Raw genomic sequence first — 21,013 nt, 5'->3', positions numbered from 1 at the left:
CTTTATTTCTGTTGATGTAAATATTGTAGTAAATCTTCGCTGGGTACTAACAGATATAAGGGAGAGAGAATTCCTCAGGTAGGGCACCAGAAGAATCCTGGGAGACCCCTATTTCTCGTTTATTTCCTAATTAACAAACATTAACCACAAGCACCTATTTATTTCTAATTTTGTTTCATTTTTCTTGTTTTCTTCCCTGCGATGATGTAGGAGAATTGTTAGATTTGGGTCAGACATTTTGTTACATATTGAAAACCTGGAAACTATTTTGTGCCTGCAACCATTTTGTGACCTTCTTAGTGCCTGCTTGCTTCGGGCTGAATGTTTCCCAGGTTAAGATTGTGTTTCCCAGGCTCAGCGGAGATGGTTGGTCTTGCAGCTGTACTGCTCCCTGATAAACAAATTCTTTCCTTGCATGGGACTTTCATTTCCATCCTCCACATATGGCAAGTCAGGCAGGAGATACCATGATCCTGCCAGGTCACCGGCCGATATCGTTGGAGAGATGAAATATAGAGGGTGGTTGCTGCTTTTGGTGTGTCCAAAATAAAAAGGAAAGCTGACCGGAGACGAAAATGCTGTTATAAATGCTGATACAATTATCTTTTGGCTGAGTAGCGAGAAGAGTGTGAGTACTCAACAGTCTCCTGGTGTCCTGACGTAATGCTGCTGAGAGCACTTACGCTTTACAAAATTAGTAATAAAGAATTTGCTTGCCCCAGAGTTATGACAAGGGAAACCCTACTTGATAAGCCCTTGACCCACACGGAGGTGCGAGGCATGCGTCAAAAGGCCCCTGATCCGTTTGAGTTCCCAACATTCGTTTTAATTGGGGAGTAGAAATCTGCAGTAAGTATAATTGCTCGCTTCAGGATGTCTAGACTTGAATGAATTTGACATACACGATACTTTGGGAAACTATTAAAGACTCCATTGTAATTCCCCTGGGTTGTGGACTAACGCAGAGACATGAACAACTTGCCTTGAAAACAGTGTTTGATTTGAAAATGGAATGGCTGCATTTAGAGGTATTTAGAGGTTGCACACTTGGTTAAGCAGCTAAGTGTCACAACCAGGATCTATGAGGCTCAACTCCCTAACTTGGACTGTTCTGGAATGTGAGTGCCTCATTACCCTTGGAAAGAAGGAATAAACAAAAACTGACAAACTGAGATATGAAGAAAGTTGGAAAATGTTACAGAGAGAGAGACGCACGCACGCAGGCAGATGGGGGGGTCAGAGAGGCAGGCAGACAGTGAGAGAGAGGGGCGCAGGCAGGCACAGAGAGAGAGAGAGGTGCAGGCAGGCAGAGAGAGACAGACAGACAGGGAGAGACTGACTCAGCGCCGACACCCTGCAGTTTGCAGAAAGATTAACACTTTGTAATCTGGTTTGAATGCACATTTGCCTGGGTATGGTGCTGAAATCACAGGGGAAGCCCCTGAAAAGCACAAACTATGGCCTCAAATAGGGTACTCCCTCCGCACCCAAACCAAATTGTGGGTGACCCCTGATGGACTGGTTTATGTTCATTCTTTGCTGCTGCCTATTTCAGTTGATTATGTACATTACTGTACACAGTTGAGCAAGAAGGGAATGATTAATACTCTGTTACAAATCAGTTGGCACCCAGATTTTCAGAAAACAGCTAGGAAATGAGCTGAAGTGTGTTTAATTTGTAAATTTTAATTTGATCATTCAGCCTTTCACTGCACTCTTTCTTATCTTTCTTTCATGAACTATGTTTGATTGGGCCTGATAACGTTGAGTAAATGGGAATTACAATTGAATACTCTTCTTTATACACAGAAGGTCAACCACTCTGGCTGCTGGATATGTGCCCATATCCCCATCTGTCCTGAACTCGCACCAAGTGAGCCCTTATGGAAATTGACCGACTTGCAGCTTTCTTTTCCCCCTGCCTTTGGAACTGCTCGACTGAAAATCAAAGTCACCCCACAGACAATCCTGTGCTCGGCTCCGTTCACTGTTGTGGCCCTCCTCTCCAGTGATCTCCCAGATGCTGAGATTTCCCCTTCCTGATGAAACCCCGATGATGATTCCCAATCCCTGGAGCCTTCTGCCCCTGTCCTTACTGAACCAGAGGACTATTTGTCCGATCTCCAACCATCACCCCTTGGCAATCCCCCTGGCTCTGGGTATATAATCCCCCTTTTGCTGACATCCTCAATCTCCTCTTTTTAATAAAAGAAGGAGGGAATATGGGAGAATTTGACCAAAGTTGACACAAAACTCTGTGGAAGTTATTTTGTCACAAAGCTATGTTTGCAGTAAAATGTAGCCTGCTAACGTAATGCCCTGGCTAAGGAATTCTGTTTTGATAGGCTGACCTTGCAGCTGCGGGCTGTCTCTGCTCCTCAGGCCATTAGACTGTGCTGCTTCATAGAATGATGGATTGGTTCTCTTTGTCCCTTATCGGTAATTCGAGCCTAGCTGAACCTGCAGTATAAGATAACATTCAGATTTGTAGACATTAAGAAATGTAGATCTGGACAAGGTCTGTGAACCTTATGACTGCCCCTCAGTTGCATAATTAATGGAGAGTGGGCTTGTGTTTTACCATAAAACTTGTAACATTCTGTATTTCATTGGAATACGTTGGAGTTTGTTTTAAACAAAAAAGGCTTCCCCATGGGAATGAATAAAGCTAGTTAATTGCTCAAGGTCTCCTCTCCTGACTACTTTGTTTTAAATGATTTGCCACACGAGTTACTTTGCCCCAACAGCACTAACAGTTACATCTAAGGGAGACAGAATTCCTCATATCGGGGACATCAGAATCCCAGGCGACCACTATTTCTGGTTTACTTCCTTATGAACAAACATGAAGCATGAGCACCAGTTGCACATTTGTTTCTAATTTTGTTTCAGGTTTCTCGTTTGATTCCCTGCTATGACTAAACTCTGTGTCTGGATGGTTGACAGGCTGGGAGATCGTGGGTTGGGTCTCAATTGAGAACGTTTTATTGTTCTGGAAGGTGTAAAAGGCAGAGGTCAAAGCTTCAGCAGAAATCCAGCAGAGCTGAGAACGGACGAACATCTTACTCTGTGGGAACAGGGAGATCAACAGAGGACAGAGAAATCCCGACCTGAAATCTGAGCTGACACCAGACTACCCTGTGATCAGTGCTTTGATTAGCAGGGCCAACCCTCTACCTTTACCTCGCTTCCCATATGACCAAACCCTCGATATTCAGGATCCAATCTTTGTCATCCTGAAGCCGTGTCTCTGTAAGGACTCTCAGATCATAATTATTTTCTTCAATGCGGACAGATAATTCATTCACATTTGTTACAATACATTCAGACACACCGTTTTTAATTTCAACTTTTGTATCTTTAGAATCCAATCTTGAGTTCTGGTACATTTAATCTCCTTGTTCCTTTCTATCATACTCTGATGTTCATTTTCCACATTGCTCACTGATCTTGATTTGGATTGGCCATGCTAAGTTGCCCAGAGTGTCCAAGGATGTGCAGGTTAGGTGGGTTAGCCATGGGAAATGCAGGGTTATAGTAACAGAAGCAGGAGTAGGCCATTTTTTTTGACCCATCCTGCCTGCTCTGCCATTCATTAAGATCATGGTTGATCTATCCATCATCTCAGCTGCACCTCCCTGCATTGTACCAACTATCCTTCATTCCCCTACCATGCAAAAACCCATTCAACAGTATCCTAAATATACTTCATGAAGCTGCCTCTACTGCTTCCTTGGGCAAAGAATTCCATGGATTCACTACTCACCGGGAAAAGGAGCTCCTCTCCACCTTCATACCGAATGCCGCCTTCTCTATCCTGCCTACCTGAGACTCCACTTTCAAGGAACTATGAACCTGCACTCCAAGGGCTCTTTGTTCTGCAATACTCCCCTTAACTGTGTCAGTCCCGCCAGCATTGCTTGACAAAAATGCACCTCAATTTCTCTAAATTAAACTCCATCTGCCACTCCTCAGACCACTGGCCCATCTGATCAATTCTAATTTAAAGCAAATCTCTTTCCTCTCTTATTCTCTAGAAGCTGAAAATCTCCATCCCACACTCTCCCTCCATTCTCACTTTGCTGAACCTAATCCCTGCTGTACCTCATCCTGAAGGGTCTGGTTCATGCTGATTAACAGGCCCACACTCAGGGAGGATCTAATTGAAACATACAGAATACTGAACGGCCTGTACAGAGTGGATGTTGGGAAGATGTTTCCATTGAGAGGAGAGACAAAGACCCAAGGCCCAGCCTTAAAGTGAAGGGACCCCCTTTCAGAATGGAGATAATGAGAAACCCACAGAAGGCAGTGCAGGTCAGGTTACTGAGGATATTTAAGACTGAGATAGATAGGTCCGAGTAGAAAGGGGGATCAAGAGTTATGGGGAGCAAGTGGGAGAATGGGGTTGAGAAACCTAGCAGCCATGACTGAATGGCGGATCAAATTCCTCTCCATCTAAACCCATAACACTATGGCAGTCCCAGTCTATGTTTGGAAAGTTCAAATCCCCGGCCATAACCACCCTATTATTCTTACAGATAGCGGAGATCACCTTACAAGTTTGTTTCTCAATTTCCCTCCGACTATTAGGAGGTCTATAATACAATCTCAGCTATCTGTAAGAATAATAGGGTGGTTATGGTCGGGGATTTTAACTTTCCAAACATAGACTGGGACTGCCATAGTGTTAAGGGTTTAGATGGAGAGGAATTTGTTAAGTGTGTACAAGACAATTTTCTGATTCAGTATGTGGATGTACCTACTAGAGAAGGTGCAAAACTTGACCTACTCTTGGGAAATAAGGCAGGGCAGCTGACTGAGGTGTCAGTGGGGGAGCATTTTGGGGGAGTGACCATAATTCTATTAGATTTAAAGTAGTGATGGAAAAGGATAGACCAGATCTAAATTGGAGAAAGGCCAATTATGCAAGAACTTTCAAAAGCTAATTGGGGCAGATGTTTGCAGGTAAAGGGACGGCTGGAAAATGGGAAGCCTTCAGAAATGAGATAACAAGAATCCAGAGAAAGTATATTCCTGTTTGGGTGAAAGGAAAGGCTGGTAGGAATAGGGAATGCTGGATGACTACAGAAATTGAGGTGAAAATGTGTTGCTGGAAAAGCGCAGCAGGTCAGGCAGCATCCAAGGAGCAGGAGAATCAACGTTTCAGGCATGAGCCCTTCTTCAGGAATGAAGAAATTGAGGGTTAAAGAAATTGAGGGTATGGTTAAGAAAAAGAAGGAAGCATATGTAAGGTATAGACAGGATAGATTCAGTGAATCCTTCGAGGAGTATAAAGGCAGTAGGAGTATACATTAAGAGGGAAATCAAGAGGGCAAAACGGGGACATGAAATAGCTTTGGCAAATAGAATTATGGAGAATCCCAAGGGTTTTCACAAATATATTAAGGACAAAAGGGTAACTAGGGAAATAATAGGGCCCCTCAAAGATCAGCAAGACGGCCTTTGTGAGGAGCTGCAGAAAATGGGGGAGATGCTAAATAAGTATTTTGCATCAGTATTTACTGTGGAAAAGGATATGGAAGATATACAGTGTAGGGAAATAGATGATGACACTCTTGCAAAATATGTCCAGATTACAGAGGAGGAAGTGCTGGATGTCTTGAAACGCATAGAGGTGGATAAATTCCCAGGACCTGATCAGGTGTACCCGAGAACTCTGTGGGAAGCGAGAGAAGTGATTGCTGGGCCTCTTGCTGAGATATTTGAATCACTGATAGTCACAGGTGAGGTGCCGGAAGACTGGAGGTTGGCTAATATGGTGCCACTGTTTAAGAAGGGTGGTAAGGACAAGCCAGGGAACTATAGAGCTGTGAGCCTGACGTCGGTGGTGGGCAAGTTGTTGGAGGGAATCCTGAGGGACAGGATGTACATGTATTTGGAAAGGAAAGGACTGATTTGGGACAGTCAACATGGCTTTGTGCGTGGGAAATCATGTCTCACAAACTTGATTGAGTTTTTTGAAGAAGTAACAAAGAGAATTGATGAGGGCAGAGCAGTAGATGTGATCTATATGGACTTCAGTAAGGGGTTCGACAAGGTTCCCCATGGGAGACTGATTCACAAGGTTAGATCTCATGAAATACAGGGGGAACTATCCATTTGGATACAGAACTGGCTCAAAGGTAGAAGACAGAGGGTGGTGGTGGAGGGTTGTTTTTCAGACTGGAGGCCTGTGACCAGTGGAGTGCCACAAGGATCGGTGCGGGGTCCTCTACTTTTTGTCATTTACATAAATGATTTGGATGCGAGCATAAGAGGTACAGTTAGTAAGTTTGCAGTTGACACCAAAATTGGAGGAGGTGTAGTGAACAGCGAAGAAGGTTACCTCAGATTACAACAGGATCGTGACCGGATGGGCCAATGGGCTGAGAAGTGGCAGATGGAATTTAATTCAGATAAATGCAAGGTACTGCATTTTGGGAAAGCAAATCTTAGCAGGACTTATACACTGAATGGTAAGGTGCTAGGGAGTGTTGCTGAACTAAGAGACCTTGGAGTGCAGGTTCATAGCTCCTTGACAGTAGAGTCGCAGGTAGATAGGATAGTGAAGAAGGTGTTTGGTATGCTTTCCTTTATTGGCCAGAGTATTGAGTACAGGAGTTGGGAGGTCATATTGCAGCTGTACAGGACATTGGTTAGGCCACTGTTGGAGTATTGCGTGCAGTTCTGGTCTCCTTCCTATTGGAAGGATGTTGTGAAACTTGAAAGGGTTCAGAAAAGATTCCAAAGGATGTTGCCAGGGTTGGAGGATTACAGCTATAGGGAGAGGCTGAACAGGCTGGGGCTACTTTCCCTGAAGTGTCGGAGGCTGAGGGGTGACCTTACAGAGGTTTACAAAATTATGAGGGGCATGGATAGGGTAAATAGACAAAGTCTTTTCCCTGGGGTCAGGGAGTCCAGAACTAGAGGGCACAGATTTAGGATGAGAGGGGAAAGATATAAAAGAGACCTAAGGGGCAACCTTTTCACCCAGAGGGTGGTACGTGTATGGAATGAGCTGCCAGAGGAAGTGGTAAAGGCTGGTACAATTGCAACATTTAAGAGGCATTTGGATGGGTATATAAACAGGAAGGGTTTGGAGGGATATGGGCCGGGTGCTGGCAGATGGGACTAGATTGGGTGAGGATATCTGTTCGGCATGGAAGGGTTGGACTGAAGGGTCTGTTTCCATGCTGTACATCTCTATGACTCGATGACAGTCAATGGGATGAATGGCCTAATTTCTGCTCCTATGTCCTATCTCTTGCTGTCCTGGACTCAGTGAGAGTGGGAACAGGAGAAGGTCATTGGTCTTTTGAGCTTGCACCAGCATTGAACAGATCATAATGGGATATTAATCTACCAACACCTCAGTGGATAGGCTGGGACTTTTTTCATTGGAGCACAGGAGGTTGAGAGGTGACCTTACAGAGGTGTATAAAATCATGAGGGACATCGAGGTGGTGACCACCGGGTATCCTTTCCCTAGAGGGGGGGGGGTAACAAGATTATGCAGCAAATTTGAATTAGAGAGGAGAAAGATTTTAAAAAGGCATGAGGGGCTCCTTTACTTTTTACACAGAGAATAGTTGATGTGTGGAATGAATATCCAGGGGAAGTGATGGATGCAGGTCCAGTAACAACATTTAAAAGACATTTGGATAAGTACATGAATAGGAAAGGTTCAGAGGGATATGGGCCACACACAGGTAGGTGGGACTAGTTTAGTTTGTGAATATAGTCAGCATGGATTAGTTGAACTGAAGGGTCTGTTTCTGTGCTGTCTGATACTATAACTGTTCTTTCCTCGTCTTAAAATCATTTTCTTGCCTTCCCCCGTAACCATCTACTTCTTTGCTGTTCAAAACCCAGATGAACTCAGCCTTGAATATATTCAACAACCCCCTAACTGCAGGAAGGCATCCCCAATTCTGAACTCAATTCCTCTTGCTAATATACCACTTGTTTTGCTGATTGCTTGCTGCACCTGTCTGACAACTGGCATTGACTGGTGTAGAAAGGATGCTGAGATCCCTCTATACATCCACACATCATTCCTGAAGAAGAACCCGTGCCCAAAATGTTGACTCTTCTGCTCCTTGGATGCTGCCTAAGCTACTGTGTTTTTCCAGTACCACACTTTTTGACTCTGATCTCCATTATCTGCAATTCTCACTTTCTCCACATCCCAATACATCACCATTTAAGTAATACACCCCCTTTCTGCTTTTTTTTCACAACAAAGGCTAAATCTTCACATGGTGGTACTGCATTTGCCACGTGTCTGCAAATTGTGGTCTTCAGTCCATTGGGGAGACCAAGTGTAAACTTGGATAATGATAATAGACAATAGACAATAGGTGCAGGAGTCGGCCATTCTGCCCTTTGAGCCTGCACCACCATTCATTATGATCATGGTTGATCATCCTCAATCAGTATCCTGTTCCTGCCTTATTTCCATTACCCTTGATTCCACTATCCTTGAGAGCTCTATCCAACTCTTTCTTAAACGAATCCAGAGACTGGGCCTCCACTGCCTTCTGGGGCAGAGCATTCCACACACCCACCACTCTCTGGGTGAAGACGTTTCTGCTCATCGCTGTCCTAAATGGCCTACCCCTTATTTTTAAGCTGTGTCCTCTGTTTTGGGACTCACCCATCAGTGGAAACATGTTTCCTTCCTCCAGAGTGTCCAATCCTTTAATAATCTTATATGTCTCAATCAGATCCCCTCTCAGTCTTCTAAATTCAAGGGTACACAAGCCCAGTTGCTCCAATCTTTCAACATAAGATAGTCCCGCCATTCCAGGAGTTGACCTCGTGAACCTACGCTGCATTCCCTCAATAGCCAGAATGTCTTTCCTCAAATTTGGAGACCAGAACTGCACACAATATTCCACATGCGGTCTCACCAGGGCCCTGTACAGCTGCAGAAGAACCTCTTTGCTTCTATACTCAATCCCTCTTGTTATGAAGGCCAGCATGCTATTAGCTTTCTTCACTACCTGCTGTACCTGCATGCTTGCCTTCATTGACTGGTGTACAAGAACACCCAGATCTCTTTGTACTGCCCCTTTACCTAACTTGACTCCATTTAGGTAGTAATCTGCCTTCCTGTTCTTGCCACCAAAGTGGATAACCATACATTTATCCACATTAAACTGCATCTGCCATACATCTGTCCACTCACCTAACCTGTCCAGGTCACCCTGTAATCTCCTAACGTCCTCATCACATTTCACCCTGCCAACAAGCTTTGTATCATCAGCAAATTTGCTAATGTTACTATTAATGCTATCTTCTATATCATTAATGTATATTGTAAAAAGCTGCGGTCCCAGCACTGATCCCTGCGGTACCCCACTGGTCACCGCCTGCCATTCTGAAAGGGAGCTGTTTATCACTTCTCTTTGTTTCCTGTCAGCCAACCAATTTTCAATCCAAGTCAGTACTTTGCCCCCAATACCATGTGTCCTAATTTTGCTCACTAACCTCCTATGTGGGACTTTATCAAAGGCTTTCTGAAAGTCCAAGTACACTACATCCACTGGATCTCCCTTGCCCATCTTCAGAGTTACATCTTCAAAAAATTTTGGATTCGCTGAGCGTCCTCCTGCCAATCAGAGACACCCCATTGTCTGAATGTGGACGTTGGTCCATGAGCTTTTGAAGTTTCTACTCCTGTTCTTCTCTCTGAGTAAAGATTGAGCTTCATCCAGACGGCAAATTCCTTCCTCTGTCCAAGATCTGTGAGTACAGCACTCTCTTTTCCATTTGTTTTTCATTCTGGGATTCAATTATTGACTTGCAGCAATTGATAGGAAAGGGAATGAATCCGGGAGGGGACAGAGTCTGGAAACGTTGGTGCAGGTCTGTGTCTCAATTAGCAAAATAGACCGGCAGGAGACTTGAAGAACACACCAGCCAGGCAGCATCAGGAGGTGGAGAAGTCGACATTTCGGGTGTAACCCTTCTTCAGGACTGGGGGCAGGTGTAGGGGGAGATGCAGATAAAGGGAGTGCTGGGGGCAGGGTGGTGAAGTGGGGATATGTGAAGACAGGCTGAGGGTATGACTTAGTTACTGGCATGGACCAGTGGAAATGAGCGGTCCAGGCTAAGAAGGGAGTCGGGGAATGGGATGGGAGGTTATTTGAAAGTGGAGATATCAATGTTGAGTCCTCCGAGCTGTAAACTACGCAGGTGGAGGATGAGGTGGTGTTCCTCCAATTCGCGGTTTGGTTCGTTGTGACAATGGAAGAGGCCAAAGATGGTCATGTCAGAAAGAGAGTGGGAGGGGGAATTAAAATGGGTGGTGACTGGGAGGTCTGTTCGGCCTCTGCCGATCCAGGTTTCTCTATTGGTCAATCAAGAAAAGGTCGCGCGCCTTTTTTTGCGGACAGCGATGAGCATGCCCAGTATTTTGCTGACACTGGTGGGCATGCGCACAGCTTTGCTGACACCGGCAAACATGCGCAGTATGCTCTACGTGGATGGTGTTACTGGCAAATTTTAAGAGTCCAAATGCCGAAAGAAAATAAAAAGGACAGAGCCACAATTTTTTGCCCTGTGGTTCGACATGTTATTGCTTTTTCATTTTGTCTCGTTGCTCAACGTTTGTATGTCTTTTCCCCTTGTTGAGAGAGAGTGTCCTAGTGAGCTGACTGTGGGAAGGAGCTGTAACCAGTTACACAGACTGAAGAGCCCTTACACTCTTCGCAGCAGGAGGTAACTGTATGTACTTCCTGAGTGTGATCACAGTTTCAATTGTTCATCGGAAACCGAGAGACAAAAGGATACCAGAACTGCGGAGAAGTTGTGGAAAAGTGGAGACTAGGGATTCCATTCCCTGTCGGTACTGGAGATTCATCAGCTCAGTCGCAGTGGGGAGAGGCCGTTCTTCAAAACATTATTACAACATTATTTCCCATTGACAAAAACATATTCACGCTGCCTGATAACCTTGAACTTATACGAGTGCCCTGTCATAAAATCTTTAATAATAGCTTTGAACATTTTCCCTATGACACAGTTTCCTGTTCTCGGTCTCCCTTATTGAAGAAAGGAGTTTTCCAATCTAAAGAAACCTTCCCTGAAACTAATGTGGTTTGGAAAATTAAAACCAATGCATTAACTATTTCACTAGCCAGTTTTTCTTTGAGTGTCGGATGAAATCCTTCGGATACCTGGGACTTGTCAACCCGTAGTTCCAACAGTTTACTCAGTTCTACTTCCCTGGTAATTGTAATTTTCTTCAGTTCCTCCCTCCCTTTCAATTCCTGATTTACAGCTAGTACCAGGGTGTTTCTTGTATCCTCTCTAGTAAAGACATTCAAGCTCTTTTCAATTCATCTGTCGTCTCTTTATCCTGTTATTGAGTCCCCAGACTCATTTTCTACAGAACCAACACTTATTTTGTGGGCAAATCTTTCCTCTCCAGAAAATCTTGGTACTGAACACGATAAAATTCACTTTGAAATATTGTTCATTCAAACTTTACCAAGCACACCCTACAGATTTAAAATCCCACAGTGACACCCAGTTTTGTTATGATTGATTCTGAAGAGAAATTTGAATATCAGTGATTAACTGGAAGAACTGTAGACTTGTACACTTGGAAGAGAAGTACTTGTTCAAGACCTCTCCTATCTCTTCCGACTCAATACACAATCTCCGACTACTGTCCTTGATCGGACCTACCCTCGTTCTCGTCATTCTCAGGTTTCTCACATACGCATAAAATGCCTTGGGGTTATCCTTGATCCTATCCGCCAAGGATTTTTCATGCCCTCTCTTAGCTCTCCTAATCCCTTTCTTCAGGTCCCTTCTGGCTATCCTGTATCCCTCCACTGCTCTGTCTGAACCTTGTTTCCTCAACCTTATGTAGGCCTCCTTCTTCCTCTTTACTAGACATTCAACCTCCCTCGTCAACCAAGGCTCCCTCACACGACCATTTCTTTCCTGCCTGATAGGTACATACATATCAAGGACACGTCGTATCTGCTCCTTGAAAAAGTTCCACATTTCCACCACATCCTTCCCTGACAGCCTATGCTCCCAACTTATGCTCCTCAAATCCTGTCTTACAGGATCGTAATTTCCCTTCCCCCAATTGTAAAATCTACCTTGTTGTGCGTACCTATCTCTCTCCATAACCAAGGTGAAAGTCACAGAATTGTGGTCACCATCACCAAAATGTCACCCACTAACAAGCCCACCACTTGTCCCGGTTCATTACCGAGTACCAAATCCAATATGGCCTCCCCTCTGGTTGGACAATCTACATACTGAGTTAGAAAAGCTTCCTGGACACACTGCACAAACACCGCCCCATCCAATCTACTTGATCTAAAGAGTTTCCAATCAATATGTGGGAAGTTGAAGTCGCCCATGACTACGACCCTGTGGCTTCTGCACCTTTCCAAAATCTGCTTCCCAATCTGTTTCTCCACATCTCTGCTGCTCTTCGGGGGCCTATACTAAACACCCAACAAGGTGACTGCACCTTTCCTATTTCTGACTTCAGCCCATACTACCTCCAAAGGCAGATCCCCCTCAAACTGCCTTTCTGCAGCCGTTATACCATTTCTAATTAGCAACGCCACCCTCCCTAATCTTACTGAAACATCTGTAACCAGGAACCTCCAACAGCCATTCCTGTCTCTCTTCTATCCACGTTTCCGTGATGGCCACAACATCGTAGTCCCAGGTACCGATCCACGCCTTAAGTTCACCCACCTTATTTCTGATACTCCTTGCATTGAAGTATACACACTTGAGCCCATCTCTGTGTCCGCAAGTATTCCCTGTCAGTGCTACCTTCTCCACAGCCTCCCTACAGTCTTGGACATCCTGACACACAGCTAGCTTACTTGCTGGACTACAAGTCTGATCCCATCCCCCTGCCAAATTAGTTTAAATCCCCCCGAAGAGTGCTAGCAAACCTACCTCCCAGGATAGTGATGCCCTTCTGGTTCAGGTGTAACCCGTCCTGTTTGTACAGGTCCCACCTTCCCCAGAATGCAGTCCAATTGTCCAAATACCTGAAGCCCTCCCTCCTACACCATCCTTGCAGCCACGTGTTCAACTGCACTCTCTCCCTATTCCTTGCCTCACTGTCACGTGGCACCGGCAACAACCCAGAGATGACGACTCTGTCTGTCCTAGCTTTTAGCTTCCAACCTAACTCCCTGAGCTCTTGAATGACCTCCCCACCCCTCTTCCTACCAATGTCGTTGGTGCCAATGTGTACCACGACTTCTGGCTGCACACCCTCCCCCTTAAGGATTCTAAAGACACGGTCCAAGACGTCTCGGACCCTGGCACCCGGGAGGCAACAAACCATCCGAGAGTCTCGCCCATGTCCACAGAACCGCCTGTCCGTCCCTCTAACTAGAGAGTCTCCTATAACTAGCGCTCTCCTCCTCTCCCCCTTTCCCTTCTGAGTCTCAGAGCCAGACCTCACGCCACAGATCCCTTCACTGCAGCTTACACCTGCAAGGCTGTCCAATGTTGTATTATAAAGTGGTCTCTTTACTAACCCACTCACAACGCTTTCTATTTACTCATTCATAAGTCTTTTCTAACCTGTTCACAAGTGCCCTATATCTAATAATACTGCATTCCTGTTTGATTCATTCATAACTCCTTCCTATAATGCGGCTTCATTCATTCATAAAACCGCGGTTTTGTAGTCTATTTATAAAATAGACTAAATTAAAACACCTTTCAAGTCATTCCTGCTTTTTCACACCTTCAACCCTTAACAGCTCTTGTTACAAGCAGTTATTTCTACATCAAAAGCTAACTCTGAACGCAGTAATGTATTCAGAACAATACCATCCCATGCCATCTTGTCTCCATGAAAAATTATGATATTAATCAGTCCTTACCAACCACCTCTCGGGACCTGCACAGATACAGAGCATCAAACAGTTTCCTCAACTCGCAGAAATTGCAGGAATAAATGAATCTCACGCTGGCAAATACTAAAGAAATTTCATGACCCAGCTGCAGTAAGCAGTTTAATATCCTTTATTCTTTTATTCAGTGCAGGTACAATGTCCAACTTATTTAGAGCATGCAGGCCTAGGGTTTTTACTAGGAAAAACAATGACTGCAGATGCTGAAAATCAAATACTGGATTAGTGGTGCTGGAAGAGCACAGCAGTTCAGGCAGCATCCAACGAGCAGCAAAATCAACGTTTCGGGCAAAAGCCCTTCATCAGGAATAAAGGCAGTGAGCCTGAAGCATGGAGAGATAAGCTAGAGGAGGGTGGGGGTGGGGAGAGAGTAGCATAGAGTACAATGGGTGAGTGGGGGAGGAGATGAAGGTGATAGGTCAAGGAGGAGAGGGTGGAGTGAATAGGTGGAAAAGAAGATAGGCAGGTCGGACAAGTCAAGGAGACAGTAACTGAGCTGCAAGTTTGAAACTAGGATGAGGTGGGGGAAGGGGAAATGAGGAAGCTGTTGAAGTCCACATTGATGCCCTGGGGTTGAAGTGTTCCGAGGCGGAAGATGAGGCGTTCTTCCTCCAGGCGTCGGGTGGTGAGGGAGCGGCGGTGAAGGAGGCCCAGGACCTCCATGTCCTCGGCAGAGTGGGAGGGGGAGTTGAAATATTGGGCCACGGGGCGGTTTGGTTGATTGGTGCGGGTGTCTCGGAGATGTTCCCTAAAGCGCTCTGCTAGGAGGCGCCCAGTCTCCCCAATGTAGAGGAGACCACATCGGGAGCAACGGATACAATAAATGATATTGGTGGATGTGCAGGTGAAACTTTGATGGATGTGGAAGGCTCCTTTAGGGCCTTGGATAGAGGTGAGGGAGGAGATGTGGGCACAGGTTTTACAGTTCCTGCGGTGGTAGGGGAAAGTGCCAGAATGGGAGGGTGGGTCGTAGGGGGGTGCCAGACAAAAACCTGAAGTGTTCTGTGCAACCAGCTCCCCAAGCGGCAGCAGAGTGGCGCAGCGGGAGCGTGCTGGGCCCATAACCCAGAGGTCGGTGGATCGAAACCATCCTCTGCTATCGTTCACTGTCACCTTGATCTGCTTTTCTTCAGCAAGCTGCCTTTGCATCTACTTGCCGATGTTCATATCGATCCACTCCATAAAATGGCATGGGCTTTTAGAGGTCTCAGTGGTATTCTGTTCTTGGTCGGTTTCCTCTGAACTGAATCGCAAAACCGGTTCTCTACGATGCTTATGAGCTGGTAAAGTTGAAACTCAGACATCGTCCCCCACTATTAGGACGGATACCACCGATTGTGAATAACCTCAGAGAGAGAGAGAGAGAGACAAGTGACAGACAGTCGCCGTGGAATCCATGGGCTGAATGGCTTCTGTCTGCGCGAGAATGATGCTACGTGTTGCTGAGGGAGCAAAAATGGTTCATTTTTAACCGTCCCTTCCGTGTTGGACTGCCTGCAGTCCCTCAGCTCAGGGCCGTGGGGATGATTCTCAGTGAGTGAAGGTTTCACGCGGATTCTCTTCATCTGGGACACTTGGGGCTCAGATGTTAACTGCTGCGCGGTCGCAGCAAAGAAAGCGATGCCCACTTTGCAATAGACTTTCCGTAAGATTGCTGCGTGAAGACGATTTCTGAACACCATGCAGGCTGCACAACAATGTGAATTTACCTGGGCGAAGAGTCCTCGGTGTTCATTTCTCTCTGTCCTGCCAGCACAGCATCTTTCTGTCTCTCCGATAACAGACCTTTGGAGAAAGTTCACAATCAAAGTTGTTCATGTTCCCCGCATTAATGTAACTGACACCTCTCACCCCAAGAGTTTCAGAGAGAGAGAGAGAGAGAGAGGGAGAGAGAGCAGAAGAGCGAATAGACTCTTACCCTCCCCCAACCCTACATTACCCCACCCCCCTCCCCCCAGAACAACGTGCAAGTAGAAATAAAATGGTTTAATTATCCGCCAGTGGAGATAGTCCAGTTCCTGGGGATGAGACAAACATCAGCCCCCCGGGGACAGAATGACAAGCAGATGTTCTGGAAAGGCTTTGCTGCTTGCAATTCTTGCAGCAATGTGGAATGTACTTCACACTGAGCAAGTTTCAGCTGGCTCAGAGTCTCCAATGTTCATTGCTGTGTTTGCCGCCAGCTCAGAGAAAGAACAATATGAAGGACGTAGGAGTGAATAACGATCCTCGTGAGAGGGCGAATAACTGTTAATGGAGACTGTTAGTGGCTAACAATAGGTCGTGTGTCATAGCAGACGAGGTGATAAACAGGAGTCTTTTGTGTGGTAGGGGTGAAGGACATGGGGGAGTTCAGGCCCTATAGTTATAGAACTCGATATTGAAGACCGGAGGGCTGGAAGGGCTCCAAGTGGAAAATGAGATGTTGTTCTTTCATCTGGAGCTAGAACACTGCTGCAAGCCTGAGACAGGGATGTTGGCCAGGGAACAGGGTGATGTGTTAAAGTGGCAGGCAACCGCAAGGTCAGGGCCTTGAGTTTCTGCGGGCAGAAGCGGGATGTTCTGCGAAGCAGTCACCCAGTTTATGCTTCATGCTACGTTGGGGAAACGACACTGTGAGCGGAGAATGCGGTGGAATGAAATAGCAGCAGGGAGACTGGATGAGAAGCAGCTGTTCGGGAAAGTCTTTGCCGCTTGCAATTCTGAGAGCAATCTCAAATGTCTTTCATACTGAGCATGTCTCAGGTCGCTCAAGAGGTCTGGGGCATTACCTGCGTGCGTGCTTTCTGGCTCGTTGGTCTAGGCGTATGATTCTCGCTTTGGGTCTGTTGCTGCGCTGATTTGCGAGAGGTCCCGGGTTCAAATCCCAGACGAGCCCGTATTTTTTAACTTGACTTGTGCAAAACTGACTGATTAACTTTCTCAAAAAGCACCTTCGTGAAACCAGCGTGGGCTGCTTGGAGTACGAATGAGGCAGAAAACAGAGAAATGAAATGGTTGGAGATCGTGTTCAACAAGCTACTTGGATGCTGCCTGAACTGCTGTGCTCTTCCAGCACCACTAATCCAGAATCTGGTTTCCAGCATCTGCAGTCATTGTTTTTACCATAGTGCTCAACAGGTTGACGTGAGTGGTGCGGTGTTTGAGGAATGTCAGCAATCAAGGTGGATTGGAAAATTGGGACAGCTCTCCTCGGAGAACCGAACTTTTCCAAGGCATGAGGGACCTAGAAACAGGAAATAATGTTGTGAAAATGCTCCCACGCCTGAAAGGATCCATAACGATTCGGCAGAATTTTAAGTCACGAGGAAAAGAAGTAAAAGTGACATTAGGAAGAACGTTTTCGTACAGGGAGTGGTGAGGGTCAGTAAGTCCCTGTCTGACATTGACAAAGAGGAAGATTCAATGGACCCAAAAGGGAATTCGGTGGTCACGTTCAGATGTGCAGATTTACGCTGAGAAGGCGAGAGAATGAAACGACTAGAGTCACACGTTTGCTTAAGTGTCGAACCAGCAGAGCGAAGGTGGGCCGCATAGCCTCCGTCTGCGCTGTGACACATGTTGTGATTCAGTGTGAAATCACAGTTCGACCGACAGAATGTGGGAATTTAGAAAAAAGTTTATATTGACACAGCCTCCATACGTCTGCGAAACAGCATATCACACGACAGCAGTGGAGGTCTTTGACATCAGGCTCGAAGGTGCCTGCCGCGTGCCAGACAAAAACCTGAAGTGTTCTGTGCAAGGCGCTTCGCAAGCAGTAGCAGAGTGGCGCAGCGGGAGCGTGCTGGGCCCATGACCCAGAGGTCGATGGATCGAAACCCTCCTCTGCTATCGTTCACTGTCACCTTGATCTGCATATCACCTTGATACGCTCCACTCCATTCAAGCGGCTTGGTTTTAGAGGTCTCAGTGGTATTCTGTTCTTGGTCGGTTTCCTCTGAACTGAATTGCAAAACCGGTTCTCTACGATGCTAATGAGCTGGTAAAGTTGAAACCCATGCCTTGCGGTTTCGGCCATTCCCTGCAGTAATTCGCCACCCTGGTTCAGACGTCAATGACAAGCATGTCAGAAACCGCATCACGACTCAGACATCGTCCCCCACTATTAGGACGGATACCACCGATTGGGAATAACCTCAGAGAGAGAGAGAGACAAGTGACAGACAGTCGCCGTGGAATCCATGGGCTGAATGGCTTCTGTCTGCACGAGAATGATGCTACGTGTTTATGCCGTCCCACTGCCTGTCTCTGGGATTGTAAGGTCTCCACGTGGAAAATTAGGTGTTGTTCTTTCATCTGGAGCTGGAACACTGCTGCAAGCCTCAGACGGAGATGTTGGCCAGGGAACAGGGTGATGTGTTAAAGTGGTAGGCAACCGCAAGGTCAGGGCCTTTTTTAGTGAAACTGACACCTCTCACCCAAAGGATTCAGAAACAGGGAGACAGCTGAACCGCAAAAGTGCTAGATCACTTTTCCACAAAAGCATCTTTGTTAAACGAGATCGGATTGCCAGAAGTTGGGGATGGGCCTGAGCTACCATTACAGCGAACACAGCGAAGGGAAACATTTGTTCAAAGTTCGAACATGTTTTGCAGATTGTTCGCCCACACAATCCGAGTCTGAATGAATTCTCCAGCTGCGTTATTGCTAAAAATCTGAGAGTGAAATTTCAGGAAGCGGGGAATTGAAGTGATTGGAGACAGCGCTGAAGAGGTTGTCGTGAATTGTGCCGTGTATGAGGAATGTCAATAATGAAGGCAGATTGGAAAGTTGGGACAGTTCTCCTTGGAGAACAGAAGTTTGAAATCTGGCCCAGTTGACGTTTTCCAAGATATGAAGGGTCCAGACAGAGAAAATAATATAGTGAAAATGGTACCATGCCTGAAAGGATCGCTAACAATGAGGCAGAGTCTTGAGCAAAGGAAGCAAAAATGACATTATGAAGAACGTTTTCGTGCAGAGAGTGGTTAGGGTCAGATTTACACAGTTGCGCTGGCACCCTTGTAGAGCTCTGAGTTGTCTTGTCCTCTTCTGTCGCTGTGTTCTGATCTCAAGTGTGAAACCTCTTCCCTCAGATGGTAATGAACTGGTGAAGTAGAAACACATGACTTGCTGTTTTTGTCCATTTCCTGCGGTAAAGAAACAGACGCCCTTGTAACAAAATACTTTCTGCAGGATTGCTGTGTCAAGGCAAATTCTGAACACCAAACAGGCCGCACAAGAAGGCACTCATATCAATTTACCTGAGGGAAGAGTCTCCGGTGTCCATTTCTGTCTGTCCCGATACCACATCACCTTGTCATTTCTCCGAGAACAGACCTTTGGAACAAGTTTAAAGTTGCCATTTGATGGATTCGTGTCAATGACGTCTCCTCCCCCAAGTGATAGGGAGAGAGAGCAGAAGAGCGAATGGGCTCTGCCTTCCACCAGCACAGCTTGGAAGGAGAAACAAAATGGTTCAATTATCCGCTAGTGGAGAGAGCCCGGTCCCTGGGGACGGGACAAACAGCAGTGTCCTGGGAGCAGGAGACAGACCAAGAAGCAGATGTTCTTGATACTCGTTGCTGCTTGAAATTCTGGGAGCAATGTACAATATATTTCGTACTGAGCAAGTCTCAGCTGCTTCTGGAGCTGGCTGCGCCCATGGCGTGTGGCTCGTTGGTCTCAGGGTATGAACAGGTTGACGTGAATGGTGCCGCGCCTGAGGTTTGTCAGTTCTGAAGGTAGATTGGAAAGTTGGGACAGATCTCCTTGGACCTGTAGTTGCTGTGGAGGAGGATGATAAGACACAGAATATCGAATAAAATATTATAGTGTCATGTAACATAAATGATATATTGAAGAAACCTAGATTACTGTTGAGTCTTTCATCTTTTAAAACGGGTTGTAGATTTCGGTTCATTAATCTGTAAATCCCAGAACTTTTTAAGTCACATTCTCCAGATAACTTAAGGTTCTATAAACGGAGGTGACACCTCAGGTCAGACAATGCATGAAAGCTGTGAGGGTAGGGTCTATCTGTATCCTAATCTTGAGTGAGACTGGTTCTATTTCCAAATATATAATCCTGCAAACGCAGATTCACCCCAAAGACTTCTATATATGAGTGGATGCATGAGAGAGAGCGTGTGTGTGCGTGTGCATGCTGGGTACAGTGTGTGTGTGTGTGTGTGTGTGTGTGTGGAGTGTGTATGATGCGTAAGTTTGAGTGTGGGGATGTATTACTGTTTGTCTGAGAGAGAGCATGTCTATCAGAGAGGGTCTGTACGAGCGTGTGAGTATGTAAGAGAGTGTGCTTGTGTGTGTGTGAGTGTATTGTGTAGCTGGGTCTCCTGTAGTGTGACATGAACCCAGGGTCTCGGCTGAGGCCATCCTCATGTGTTCTAAACTTGGCTATCAGCCTCTGCTCGGCCACTAGATCAAAGAGGGCTGAGGCACGAGAAAGGACGGGCGGGGGCAATGGTGGTGGTGGAGAAGGGAGAGAAATGGAGAGGGGACAGAGGTTGGGGAGTAGAGAATGACTGGGGTTCAGAGGGTTGGGGAGAGAATTGGGGTGCAGTGTGAAGAGGGGAGAAAGGGCGGGGGCAGTGGGTGGGGAGAAAACGGACAAGGGGCAGAATGGGAAGCAAGAGACAGCACAAATCCCACCTTCCCCAGGACTGGTGTCAGTGTCCCACGAACTGGAACCCACTCTTTCCACAGCAGATTTGGGGCAACCATTTCTCAATATAAGTATGGCTAAGGCATATCATCCCTGCAGGCCATTCACACCGACCTTCCCAACAGCATCCCACTTCGACTCACTCGATTATGCTACAGCCCTGCAGTTCCCCATGGCTATTTCCTGATGAAGGGTTTTGCCCGAAACATCGATTCTCCTGCTCCTCGGATGCTGCCTCACCTGCTGTGCTTTTCCAGCACCACACTCTCGATCCTAATCTCCAGCATCTGCAGTCCTCACTTTCGCCCTGTAAGGGGTGAATGTTATATTCCTAGTCTTTTAAATCTTTTAAAATCTTTTCCCCTCACCCTAAACCTATACCCTGTAGTTTTGGAATACCTCTACTCTGGGGAAAAGACAGAAACGT

The 21,013-nt window shown here is 46.2% G+C and overlaps 1 protein-coding gene across 4 annotated transcripts in view; it reads right to left on the bottom strand.

Moving 5' to 3' along the window:
* Positions 1–21,013, bottom strand: part of LOC140460903 (uncharacterized) — a 261,829-nt gene that overhangs the window by 12,809 nt on the left and 228,007 nt on the right. For 3 of the 4 annotated variants that reach the window (XM_072555595.1, XM_072555597.1, XM_072555598.1), the window contains exon 1: positions 2,352–2,460. The exons of the other annotated variant lie outside the window; for it this stretch is intronic. The gene's annotated coding sequence lies outside the window, so the exon portion shown is untranslated. Of the gene's footprint in view, positions 1–2,351; positions 2,461–21,013 lie in introns of those variants that run through there. 4 annotated transcript variants of the gene reach the window in all.

The sequence above is a fragment of the Chiloscyllium punctatum genome, chromosome 36 (genome assembly GCF_047496795.1).
Source record: "Chiloscyllium punctatum isolate Juve2018m chromosome 36, sChiPun1.3, whole genome shotgun sequence".
Taxonomy (NCBI): Eukaryota; Metazoa; Chordata; class Chondrichthyes; order Orectolobiformes; family Hemiscylliidae; genus Chiloscyllium; species Chiloscyllium punctatum.
Note: the sequence above shows the minus strand (reverse complement) of the source record. Positions and strands in the feature narration are given on the sequence as shown.